The sequence below is a fragment of the Aquarana catesbeiana genome, linkage group LG09 (assembly GCF_042186555.1).
Source record: "Aquarana catesbeiana isolate 2022-GZ linkage group LG09, ASM4218655v1, whole genome shotgun sequence".
In the NCBI taxonomy this organism is placed as follows: Eukaryota; Metazoa; Chordata; class Amphibia; order Anura; family Ranidae; genus Aquarana; species Aquarana catesbeiana.
In genome coordinates, this window is record NC_133332.1 from 223,073,903 (window position 1) to 223,086,500 (window position 12,598).

Below are 12,598 nucleotides of genomic sequence, written 5' to 3' on the forward strand. Positions count from 1 at the left end.
CCGCAGACTTACGGTGGCACCGGCTGGGACCTACTGGGGGCCCACAGACTTACGGTGGCACCGGCTGGGGGCCTTTTGGGGGTCCGCAGACTTACAGTGACATCGGCTGGGGGCCTACTGGGGACCCGCAGACTTACGATGGCACCGGCTGGGACCTACTGGGGGCCCACAGACTTACGGTGGCACCGGCTGGGGGCCCGCAGACTTACAGCGGCACGGGCTGGGGGCCGACAGACTTACGGTGACACCGGCTGGGGGCCTACTGGGGGCAAGCAGACTTACGGTGGCACCAGCTGGGGGCCGACTGGGGGCCCGCAGACTTACGGTGACACTGGCTGGGGGGCCCGCAGACTTACGGTGGCACCGGCTGGGACCTACTGTAGGCCCACAGACTTACGGTGGCACTGACTGGGGGCAAGCAGACTTACGGTGGCACCGGCTGGGGGCCTACTGGGGGCTCGCAGACTTACGGTGGCATCGGCTGGGGGCCTATTGGGGATCCGCAGACTTACGATGGCACTGGCTGGGGGCCGGCAGACTTACGGTGACACCGGCTGGGACCTACTGGGGACCCACAGACTTACGGTGGCACCGGCTGAGACCTACTGGGGGCCCACAGACTTACGGTGGCACCGGCTGGGGGCCTACTGGGGGCCCGCAGACTTACGGTGGCACCGGCTGGGACCTACTGGGGGCCCACAGACTTACAGTGGCACCGGCTGGAGGCCTTTTGGGGGCCCGCAGACTTACAGTGACATCGGCTGGGGGCCTACTGGGGACCCGCAGACTTACGATGGCACCGGCTGGGACCTACTGGGGGCCCGCAGACTTACAGTGACACCGGCTGGGGGCCTGCAGACTTACGGTGGCACCGGCTGGGACCTACTGGGGGCCCACAGACTTACGATGGCACCGGCTGGGTTCCTTTTGGGGGCCCGCAGACTTACAGTGACATCGGCTGGGGGCCTACTGGGGACCCGCAGACTTACGATGGCACCGGCTGGGACCTACTGGGGGCCCACAGACTTACGGTGGCACCGGCTGGGGGCCTGCAGACTTACAGCGGCACGGGCTGGGTGCCGGCAGACTTACGGTGACACCGGCTGTTGGCCGGCAGACTTACGGTGGCACCGGCTGGGACCTACTGGGGGCCCGCAGACTTACGGTGGCACCGGCTGGGGGCCCGCAGACTTACGGTGGCACCGGCTGGGGGCCTACTGGGGACCCGCAGACTTACGGTGGCACCGGCTGGGACCTACTGGGGACCCACAGACTTACGGTGGCACCGGCTGGGGGCCCGCAGACTTACAGTGACATCGGCTGGGGGCCTACTGGGGACCCGCCGACTTACAATGGCACCTGCTGAGGGCCGGCAGACTTACGGTGGCACCGGCTGGGACCTACTGGGGGCCCACAGACTTACGGTGGCACCGGCTGGGGGCCCGCAGACTTACGGTGGCACCGGCTGGGGGCCCGCAGACTTACGGTGGCACCGGCTGGGGGCCGACTGGGGGCCCGCAGACTTACGGTGACATCGGCTGGGGGCCCGCAGACTTACGATGGCACCGGCTGGGACCTACTGGGGGCCCACAGACTTACGGTGGATCCGGTTGGGGGCCGAATTGGGGCCCGCAGACTTACGGTGGCAGTGGCTGGGGGCCGACCGGGGGCCCGCAGACTTACGGTGGCATCGGCTGGGGGCCTTTTGGGGGCCCGCAGACTTACAGTGACATCGGCTGGGGGCCTACTGGGGACCCGCAGACTTACGATGGCACCGGCTGAGGGCCGGCAGACTTACGGTGGCACCGGCTGGGACCTACTGGGGGCCCACAGACTTACGGTGGCACCGGCAGGGGGTCTACTGGGGGCCCGCAGACTTACGGTGGCACCGGCTGAGGTCCCGCAGACTGACGGTGACACCGGCTGTTGGCCGGCAGACTTACCGTGGCACCGGCTGGGTGCCCGCACACTTACGGTGGCACCGGCTGTTGGCCGGCAGACTTACGGTGGCACCGGCTGGGGGCCCACAGACTTACGGTGGCACCGGCTGGGGGCCCGCAGACTTACAGTGACAGTGACATCGGCTGGGGGCCAACTGGGGGCCCGCAGACTTACGATGGCACCGACTGGGGGACGAATTGGGGCCCGCAGACTTACGGTGGCACTGGCTGGGGGCCTACTGGGGGCCCGCAGACTTACGGTGGCACCGGCTGGGGGCCCGCAGACTTACAGCGGCACCGGCTGGGGGCCTACTGCGGGTCCGCAGACTTACAGCGGCACCGGCTGGGGGCCTACTGGGGACCCGCAGACTTACAGCGACATCGGCTGGGGGCCTACTGGGGATCCGCAGACTTACGATGGCACCGGCTGGGACCTACTGGGGGCCCACAGACTTACGGTGGCACCGGCTGGGACCTACTGGGGGCCCACAGACTTTCGGTGGCACCGGCTGGGGGCCTTTTGGGGGCCCGCAGACTTACAGTGACATCGGCTAGGGGCCTACTGGGGACCCGCAGACTTACGATGGCACCGGCTGGGACCTACTGGGGGCCCACGGACTTACGGTGGCACCGGCTGGGGGCCCGCAGACTTACAATGACATCGGCTGGGGGCCTACTGGGGACCCGCAGACTTACGATGGCACCGGCTGGGGGCCGGCAGACTTACGGTGGCACCGGCTGGGACCTACTGGGGGCCCACAGACTTATGGAGGCACCGGCTGGGGGCCTACTGGGGGCCCGCAGACTTACAGTGGCACCGGCTGGGGGACTACTGGGGGCCCGCAGACTTACGGTGACACCGGCTGTTGGCTGGCAGACTTACGGTTGCACCGGCTGGGGGCTGACTGTGGGCCCACAGACTTACGGTGGCACCGGCTGGAACCCCGCAGACTCACGGTGGCACCGGCTGGGGGCCCGCAGACTCACGGTGGCACCGGCTGGGGGCCGACTGGGGGCCCGCAGACTTACGGTGGCAACGGCTGGGGGCCTTTTGGGGGCCCGCAGACTTACAGTGACATCGGCTGGGGGCCTACTGGGGACCCGCACACTTACGATGGCACCGGCTGGGACCTACTGGGGGCCCACAGACTTACGGTGGCACCGGCTGGGGGCCCGCAGACTTACAGCGGCACGGGCTGGGGGCCAGCAGACTTACGGTGACACCGGCTGGGGGCCTACTGTGGGCAAGTAGACTTACGGTGGCACCAGCTGGGGGCCGACTGGGGGCCCGCAGACTTACGGTGACACTGGCTGGGGGGCCCGCAGACTTACGGTGGCACCGGCTGGGACCTACTGTAGGCCCACAGACTTACGGTGGCACCGGCTGGGGGCCTACTGGGGGCAAGCAGACTTACGGTGGCACCGGCTGGGGGCCTACTGGGGACCCGCCGACTTACGATGGCACCGGCTGAGGGCCGGCAGACTTACGGTGGCACCGGCTGGGACCTACTGGGGGCCCGCAGACTTACGGTGGCACCGGCTGGGGGCCCGCAGACTTACGGTGACATCGGCTGGGGGCCCGCAGACTTACGATGGCACCGGCTGGGACCTACTGGGGGCCCACAGACTTACGGTGGATCCGGCTGGGGGCCGAATTGGGGCCCGCAGACTTACGGTGGCACTGGCTGGGGGCCTACTGGGGGCCCGCAGACTTACGTTGGCACCGGCTGGGGGCCGGCAGACTTACGGTGACACCGGCTGGGGGCCTACTGGGGGCAAGCAGACTTAAGGTGGCACCGGCTGGGGGCCGACTGTGGGCCCACAGACTTACGGTGGCACCGGCTGGGGGCCCGCAGACTTACGGTGGCACCGGCTGGGACCTACTGGGGGCCCGCAGACTCACGGTGGCACTGGCTGGGGGCCGACTGGGGGCCCGCAGACTTACGGTGGCACCGGCTGGGTGCCTTTTGGGGGCCCGCAGACTTACAGTGACATCGGCTGGGGGCCTACTGGGGACCCGCAGACTTACGATGGCACCGGCTGGGGGCCGGCAGACTCACGGTGGTACCGGCTGGGACCTACTGGGGGCCCACAGACTTACGGTGGCACCGGCTGGGGGCCCGCAGACTTACGGTGGCACCGGCTGGCGGCCTTTTGGGGGCCCGCAGACTTACAGTGACATCAGCTGGGGGCCTACTGGGGACACGCAGACTTACGATGGCACCGGCTGGGACCTACTGGGGGCCCGCAGACTTACGATGGCACCGGCTGGGACCTACTGGGGGCCCGCAGACTTACGGTGGCACCGGCTGGGGGCCTACTGGGGGCCCGCAGACTTACGGTGGCACCGGCTGGGGGCCCACAGACTTACGGTGGATCCGGCTGGGGGCCGAATTGGGGCCCGCAGACTTACGGTGGCACTGGCTGGGGGCCTACTGGGGGCCCGCAGACTTACGGTGACACCGGCTGGGGGCCAGCAGACTTAAGGTGGCACCGGCTGGGGGCCTACTGGGGGCCCGCAGACTTACAGTGACATCGGCTGGGGGCCTACTGAGGTTCCGCAGACTTACGATGGCACCGGCTGGGGGCCGGCAGACTTACATTTACACTGGCTGGGACCTAGTGGGGGCCCACAGACTTACGGTGACACCGGCTGGGGGCCCGCAGACTTACGGTGGCACCGGCTGGGACCTACTGGGGGCCCACACACTTACGGTGGCACCGGCTGGGGGCCTTTTGGGGGCCCGCAGACTTACAGTGACATCGGCTGGGGGCCTACTGGGGACCCGCAGACTTACGATGGCACCGGCTGGGACCTACTGGGGGCCCACAGACTTACGGTGGCACCGGCTGGGGGCCCGCAGACTTACGGTGGCACCGGCTGGGGGCCTACTGGGGACCCACAGACTTACGATGGCACCGGCTGAGGGCCCGCAGACTTACTGTTGGCCGGCAGACTTACGGTGGCACCGGCTGGGACCTACTGGGGGCCCGCAAACTTACGGTGGCACCGGCTGGGGGCCTACTGGGGGCCAGCAGACTTACGGTGACACCGGCTGGGGGCCTACTGGGGGCCCACAGACTTACGGTGGCACCGGCTGGGGGCCTACTGGGGGCCCGCAGACTTACGATGACATCGGCTGGGGGCCTACTGGAGGCCCGCAGACTTACGATGACATCGGCTGGGGGCCTACTGGGGACCCGCAGACTTACGATGGCACCGGCTGGGACCTACTGGGGGCCCACAGACTTACGATGGCACCGGCTGGGGGCCTACTGGGGGCCCGCATACTTACGGTGGCACCGGCTGGGGGCCTACTGGGGGCCCGCAGACTTAAGGTGGCACCGGCTGGGGGCCGACTGTGGGCCCACAGACTTACGGTGGCACTGGCTGGGGGCCTACTGGGGACCCGCAGACTTACGGTGGCACCGGCTGGGACCTACTGGGGGCCCGCAGACTCACGGTGGCACCGGCTGGGACCTACTGGGGGCCCGCAGACTCACGGTGGCACCGGCTGGGGGCCGACTGGGGGCCCGCAGACTTACAGTGACATCGGCTGGGGGCCTACTGGGGACCCGCAGACTTACGATGGCACCGGCTGGGGGCCGGCAGACTCACGGTGGCACCGGCTGGCGGCCTTTTGGGGGCCCGCAGACTTACAGTGACATCAGCTGGGGGCCTACTGGGGACACGCAGACTTAAGATGGCACCGGCTGGGACCTACTGGGGGCCCGCAGACTTTTGATGGCACCGGCTGGGACCTACTGGGGGCCCGCAGACTTACGGTGGCACCGGCTGGGGGCCCGCAGACTTACGGTGGCACCGGCTGGGGGCCCGCAGACTTACGGTGGCACCGGCTGGGGGCCTACTGGGGGCCCGCAGACTCACGGTGGCACCGGCTGGGGGCCTACTGGGGGCCCACAGACTTACGGTGACACCGTCTGTTGGCCGGAAGACTTACGGTGGCACCGGCTGTTGGCCGGCAGACTTACGGTGGCACCGGCTGGGGGCCGACTGGGGGCCCACAGACTTACGGTGGCACCGGCTGGGGGCCCGCAGACTTACAGTGACATCGGCTGGGGGCCAACTGGGGGCCAACTGGGGGCCCGCAGACTTACGATGGCACCGGCTGGGACCTACTGGGGGCCGAATTGGGGCCCGCAGACTTACGGTGGCACCGGCTGGGGGCCTACTGGGGGCCCGCAGACTTACGGTGACATCGGCTGGGGGCCTACTGGAGATCGGCAGACTTACGATGGCACCGGCTGGGACCCCAATTGGGGCCCGCAGACTTACAGTGACATCGGCTGGGGGCCCGCAGACTTACGATGGCACCGGCTGGGACCTACTGGGGGCCCACAGACTTACGGTGGCACCGGCTGGGGGCCCACAGACTTACAGCGGCACGGGCTGGGGGCCCGCAGACTTACAGCGGCACGGGCTGGGGGCCGGCAGACTTACGGTGACACCGGCTGGGGGCCTACTGGGGGCAAGCAGACTTACGGTGGCACCGACTGGGGGCCGCAGACTTACGGTGGCACCGGCTGGGGGCCCGCAGACTTACGGTGACACCGGCTGGGGGCCCGCAGACTTACGGTGGCACCGGCTGGGACTTACGGTGGCACCGGCTGGGGGCCTACTGGGGGCAAGCAGACTTACGGTGGCACGGGCTGGGGACCTACTGGGGGCTCGCAGACTTACGGTGGCATCGGCTGGGGGCCTATTGGGGATCCGCAGACTAACGATGGCACCGACTGGGGGCCGGCAGACTTACGGTGACACCGGCTGGGACCTACTGGGGACCCACAGACTTACGGTGACACCGGCTGGGGGCCTACTGGGGGCCCGCTGACTTACGGTGACAACGGCTGGGACCTACTGGGGGCCAACAGACTTACGGTGGCACCGGCTAAGGGGCACGCAGACTTACAGTGACACCGGCTGGGGGCCTACTGGGGGCCCGCAGACTTACGGTGGCACCGGCTGGGACCTACTGGGGGCCCACAGACTTACGGTGGCACCGGCTGGGGGCCTTTTGGGGGCCCGCAGACTTACAGTGACATCGGCTGGGGGCCTACTGGGGACCCGCAGACTTACGATGGCACCGGTTGGGACCTACTGGGGGCCCGTATTCTTACAGTGACACCGGCTGGGGGCCTACTGGGGGCCCGAAGTCTTACGGTGGCACCGGCTGGGACCTACTGGGGGCCCACAGACTTACGGTGGCACCGGCTGGGTTCCTTTTGGGGGCCCGCAGACTTACAGTGACATCGGCTGGGGGCCTACTGGGGACCCGCAGACTTACGATGGCACCGGCTGGGACCTACTGGGGGCCCACAGACTTACGGTGGCACCGGCTGGGGGCCCGCAGACTTACAGCGGCACGGGCTGGGGGCCGGCAGACTTACGGTGACACCGGCTGGGACCTACTGGGGGCCCGCAGACTTACGGTGGCACCGGCTGGGGGCCTACTGGGGACCCGCAGACTTACGGTGGCACCGGCTGGGACCTCCTGGGGGCCCACAGACTTACGGTGGCACCGGCTGGGGGCCCGCAGACTTACAGTGACATCGGCTGGGGGCCTACTGAGGACCCGCAGACTTACGATGGCACCGGCTGAGGGCCGGCAGACTTACGGTGGCACCGGCTGGGACCTACTGGGGGCCCGTAGACTTACGGTGGCACCGGCTGGGGGCCCGCAGACTTACGGTGGCACCGGCTGGGACCTATTGGGGGCCCACAGACTTACGGTGGCACCGGCTGTGGGCCTTTTGGGGGCCCGCAGACTTACAGTGACATCGGCTGGGGGCCTACTGGGGACCCGCAGACTTACGATGGCACCGGCTGGGACCTACTGGGGGCCCGCAGACTTACGGTGGCACCGGCTGGGACCTACTGGGGGCCCACAGACTTACGGTGGCACCGGCTGGGTTCCTTTTGGGGGCCCGCAGACTTACAGTGACATCGGCTGGGGGCCTACTTTGGACCCGCAGACTTACGATGGCACCGGCTGGGACCTACAGACTTACGGTGGCACCGGCTGGGGGCCTACTGGGGGCCCGCAGACTTACAGCGGCACGGGCTGGGTGCCGGCAGACTTACGGTGACACCGGCTGTTGGCCGGCTGACTTACGGTGGCACCGGCTGGGACCTACTGGGGGCCCGCAGACTTACGGTGGCACCGGCTGGGACCTACTGGGGGCCCACAGACTTATGGTGGCACCGGCTGGGGGCCCGCAGACTTACAGTGACATCGGCTGGGGGCCTACTGGGGACCCGCCGACTTACGATGGCACCGGCTGAGGGCCGGCAGACTTACGGTGGCACCGGCTGGGACCTACTGGGGGCCCACAGACTTACGGTGGCACCGGCAGGGGGCCTACTGGGGGCCCGCAGACTTACGGTGGCACCGGCTGGGGGCCCGCAGACTTACGGTGGCACCGGCTGGGTGCCCGCAGACTTACGGTGGCACCGGCTGGGGGCCGACTGGGGGCCCACAGACTTCCGGTGGCACCGGCTGGGGGCCGACTGGGGGCCCGCAGACTTACGGTGACATCGGCTGGGGGCCCGCAGACTTACGATGGCACCGGCTGGGACCTACTGGGGGCCCACAGACTTACGGTGGATCCGGCTGGGGGCCGAATTGGGGCCCGCAGACTTACGGTGGCACTGGCTGGGGGCCCGCAGACTTACGTTGGCACCGGCTGGGGGCCGGCAGACTTACGGTGACACCGGCTGGGGGCCTACTGGGGGCAAGCAGACTTAAGGTGGCACCGGCTGGGGGCCTACTGGGGGCCCGCAGACTTACAGTGACATCGGCTGGGGGCCTACTGAGGATCCGTAGACTTACGATGGCACCGGCTGGGGGCCGGCAGACTTACATTTACACTGGCTGGGACCTACTGGGGGCCCACAGACTTACGGTGGCACCGGCTGGGGGCCTACTGGGGGCCCGCAGACTTACGGTGGCACCGGCTGGGACCTACTGGGGGCCCACAGACTTACGGTGGCACCGGCTGGGGGCCTTTTGGGGGCCCGCAGACTTACAGTGACATCGGCTGGGGGCCTACTGGGGACCCGCAGACTTACGATGGCACCGGCTGGGACCTACTGGGGGCCCACAGACTTACGGTGGCACCGGCTGGGGGCCTACTGGGGACCCACAGACTTACGATGGCACCGGCTGAGGGCCGGCAGACTTACGGTGACACCGGCTGGGGGCCCGCAGACTTACTGTTGGCCGGCAGACTTACGGTGGCACCGGCTGGGACCTACTGGGGGCCCGCAAACTTACGGTGGCACCGGCTGGGGGCCTACTGGGGGCCAGCAGACTTACGGTGACACCGGCTGGGGGCCTACTGGGGGCCCGCAGACTTACGGTGGCACCGGCTGGGGGCCTACTGGGGGCCCGCAGACTTACGATGACATCGGCTGGGGGCCTACTGGGGGCCCGCAGACTTACGATGACACCGGCTGGGGGCCTACTGGGGACCCGCAGACTTACGATGGCACCGGCTGGGACCTACTGGGGGCCCGCAGACTTACGGTGGCACCGGCTGGGGGCCTACTGGGGGCCCGCAGACTTACGGTGGCACCGGCTGGGACCTACTGGGGGCCCACAGACTTACGGTGGCACCGGCTGGGGGCCTTTTGGGGGCCCGCAGACTTACAGTGACATCGGCTGGGGGCCTACTGGGGACCTGCAGACTTACGATGGCACCGGCTGGGACCTACTGGGGGCCCACAGACTTACGGTGGCACCGGCTGGGGGCCCGCAGACTTACAGTGACATCGGCTGGGGGCCTACTGGGGACCCACAGACTTACGATGGCACCGGCTGAGGGCCGACAGACTTACGGTGACACCGGCTGGGGGCCCGCAGACTTACTGTTGGCCGGCAGACTTACGGTGGCACCGGCTGGGACCTACTGGGGGCCCGCAAAGTTACGGTGGCACCGGCTGGGGGCCTACTGGGGGCCAGAAGACTTACGGTGACACCGGCTGGGGGCCTACTGGGGGCCCACAGACTTACGGTGGCACCGGCTGGGGGCCTACTGGGGGCCCGCAGACTTACGATGACATCGGCTGGGGGCCTACTGGGGGCCCGCAGACTTACGATGACACCGGCTGGGGGCCTACTGGGGACCCGCAGACTTACGATGGCACCGGCTGGGACCTACTGGGGGCCCGCAGACTTACGGTGGCACCGGCTGGGGGCCTACTGGGGGCCCGCAGACTTAAGGTGGCACCGGCTGGGGGCCGACTGTGGGCCCACAGACTTACGGTGGCACCGGCTGGGACCTACTGGGGGCCCGCAGACTTACGGTGGCACCGGCTGGGGGCCTTTTGGGGGCCCGCAGACTTACAGTGACATCGGCTGGGGGCCTACTGGGGACCCGCAGACTTACGATGGCACCGGCTGGGGGCCGGCAGACTCACGGTGGTACTGGCTGGGACCTACTGGGGGCCCACAGACTTACGGTGGCACCGGCTGGGGGCCCGCAGACTTACGGTGGCACCGGCTGGCGGCCTTTTGGGGGCCCGCAGACTTACAGTGACATCAGCTGGGGGCCTACTGGGGACCCGCAGACTTACGATGGCACCGGCTGGGACCTACTGGGGGCCCGCAGACTTCCGATGGCACCGGCTGGGACCTACTGGGGGCCCGCAGACTCACGGTGGCACCGGCTGGGGGCCTACTGGGGGCCCGCAGACTCACGGTGGCACCGGCTGGGGGCCTACTGGGGGCCCGCAGACTCACGGTGGCACCGGCTGGGGGCCTACAGACTCACGGTGGCACCGGCTGGGGGCCTACTGGGGGCCCGCAGACTTACGGTGGCACCGGCTGGGTGCCGACTGGGGGCCCACAGACTTACGGTGGCACCGGCTGGGGGCCCGCAGACTTACAGTGACATCGGCTGGGGGCCAACTGGGGGCCCGCAGACTTACGATGGCACCGGCTGGGACCTACTGGGGGCCGAATTGGGGCCCGCAGACTTACGGTGGCACCGGCTGGGGGCCCACTGGGGGCAAGCAGACTTACGGTGGCACCGGCTGGGGGCCTACTGGGGGCCCGCAGACTTACGGTGACATCGGCTGGGGGCCTATTGGGGATCCGCAGACTTACGATGGCACCGGCTGGGACCTACTGGGGGCCCACAGACTTACGGTGGCACCGGCTGGGGGCCTTTTGGGGGCCCGCAGACTTACAGTGACATCGGCTGGGGGCCTACTGGGGACCCGCAGACTTACGATGGCACCGGTTGGGACCTACTGGGAGCCCGCATTCTTACAGTGACACCGGCTGGGGGCCTACTGGGGGGCCCGAAGTCTTACGGTGGCACCGGCTGGGACCTACTGGGGGCCCACAGACTTACGGTGGCACCGGCTGGGTTCCTTTTGGGGGCCCGCAGACTTACAGTGACATCGGCTGGGGGCCTACTGGGGACCCGCAGACTTACGATGGCACCGGCTGGGACCTACTGGGGGCCCACAGACTTACAGCGGCACGGGCTGGGGGCCGGCAGACTTACGGTGACACCGGCTGTTGGCCGGCAGACTTACGGTGGCACCGGCTGGGACCTACTGGGGGTCCGCAGACTTACGGTGGCACCGGCTGGGGGCCTACTGGGGACCCGCAGACTTACGGTGGCACCGGCTGGGACCTACTGGGGGCCCACAGACCTACGGTGGCACCGGCTGGGGGCCCGCAGACTTACAGTGACATCGGCTGGGGGCCTACTGGGGACCCGCAGACTTACGATGGCACCGGCTGAGGGCCGGCAGACTTACGGTGGCACCGGCTGGGACCTACTGGGGGCCCACAGACTTACGGTGGCACCGGCTGGGGGCCTACTGGGGGCCCGTAGACTTACGGTGGCACCGGCTGGGGGCCCGCAGATTTACGGTGACACCGGCTGTTGGCCGGCAGACTTACGGTGGCAGACTTACAGTGACATCAGCTGGGGGCCTACTGGGGACCCGCAGACTTACGATGGCACCGGCTGGGACCTACTGGGGGCCCGCAGACTTACGATGGCACCGGCTGGGACCTACTGGGGGCCCGCAGACTCACGGTGGCACCGGCTGGGGGCCTACTGGGGGCCCGCAGACTCACGGTGGCACCGGCTGGGGGCCTACAGACTCACGGTGGCACCGGCTGGGGGCCTACTGGGGGCCCGCAGACTTACGGTGGCACTGGCTGGGTGCCGACTGGGGGCCCACAGACTTACGGTGGCACCGGCTGGGGGCCCGCAGACTTACAGTGACATCGGCTGGGGGCCAACTGGGGGCCCGCAGACTTACGATGGCACCGGCTGGGACCTACTGGGGGCCGAATTGGGGCCCGCAGACTTACGGTGGCACCGGCTGGGGGCCCACTGGGGGCAAGCAGACTTACGGTGGCACCGGCTGGGGGCCTACTGGGGGCCCGCAGACTTACGGTGACATCGGCTGGGGGCCTATTGGGGATCCGCAGACTTACGATGGCACCGGCTGGGACCTACTGGGGGCCCACAGACTTACGGTGGCACCGGCTGGGGGCCTTTTGGGGGCCCGCAGACTTACAGTGACATCGGCTGGGGGCCTACTGGGGACCCGCAGACTTACGATGGCACCGGTTGGGACCTACTGGGAGCCCGCATTCTTACAGTGACAC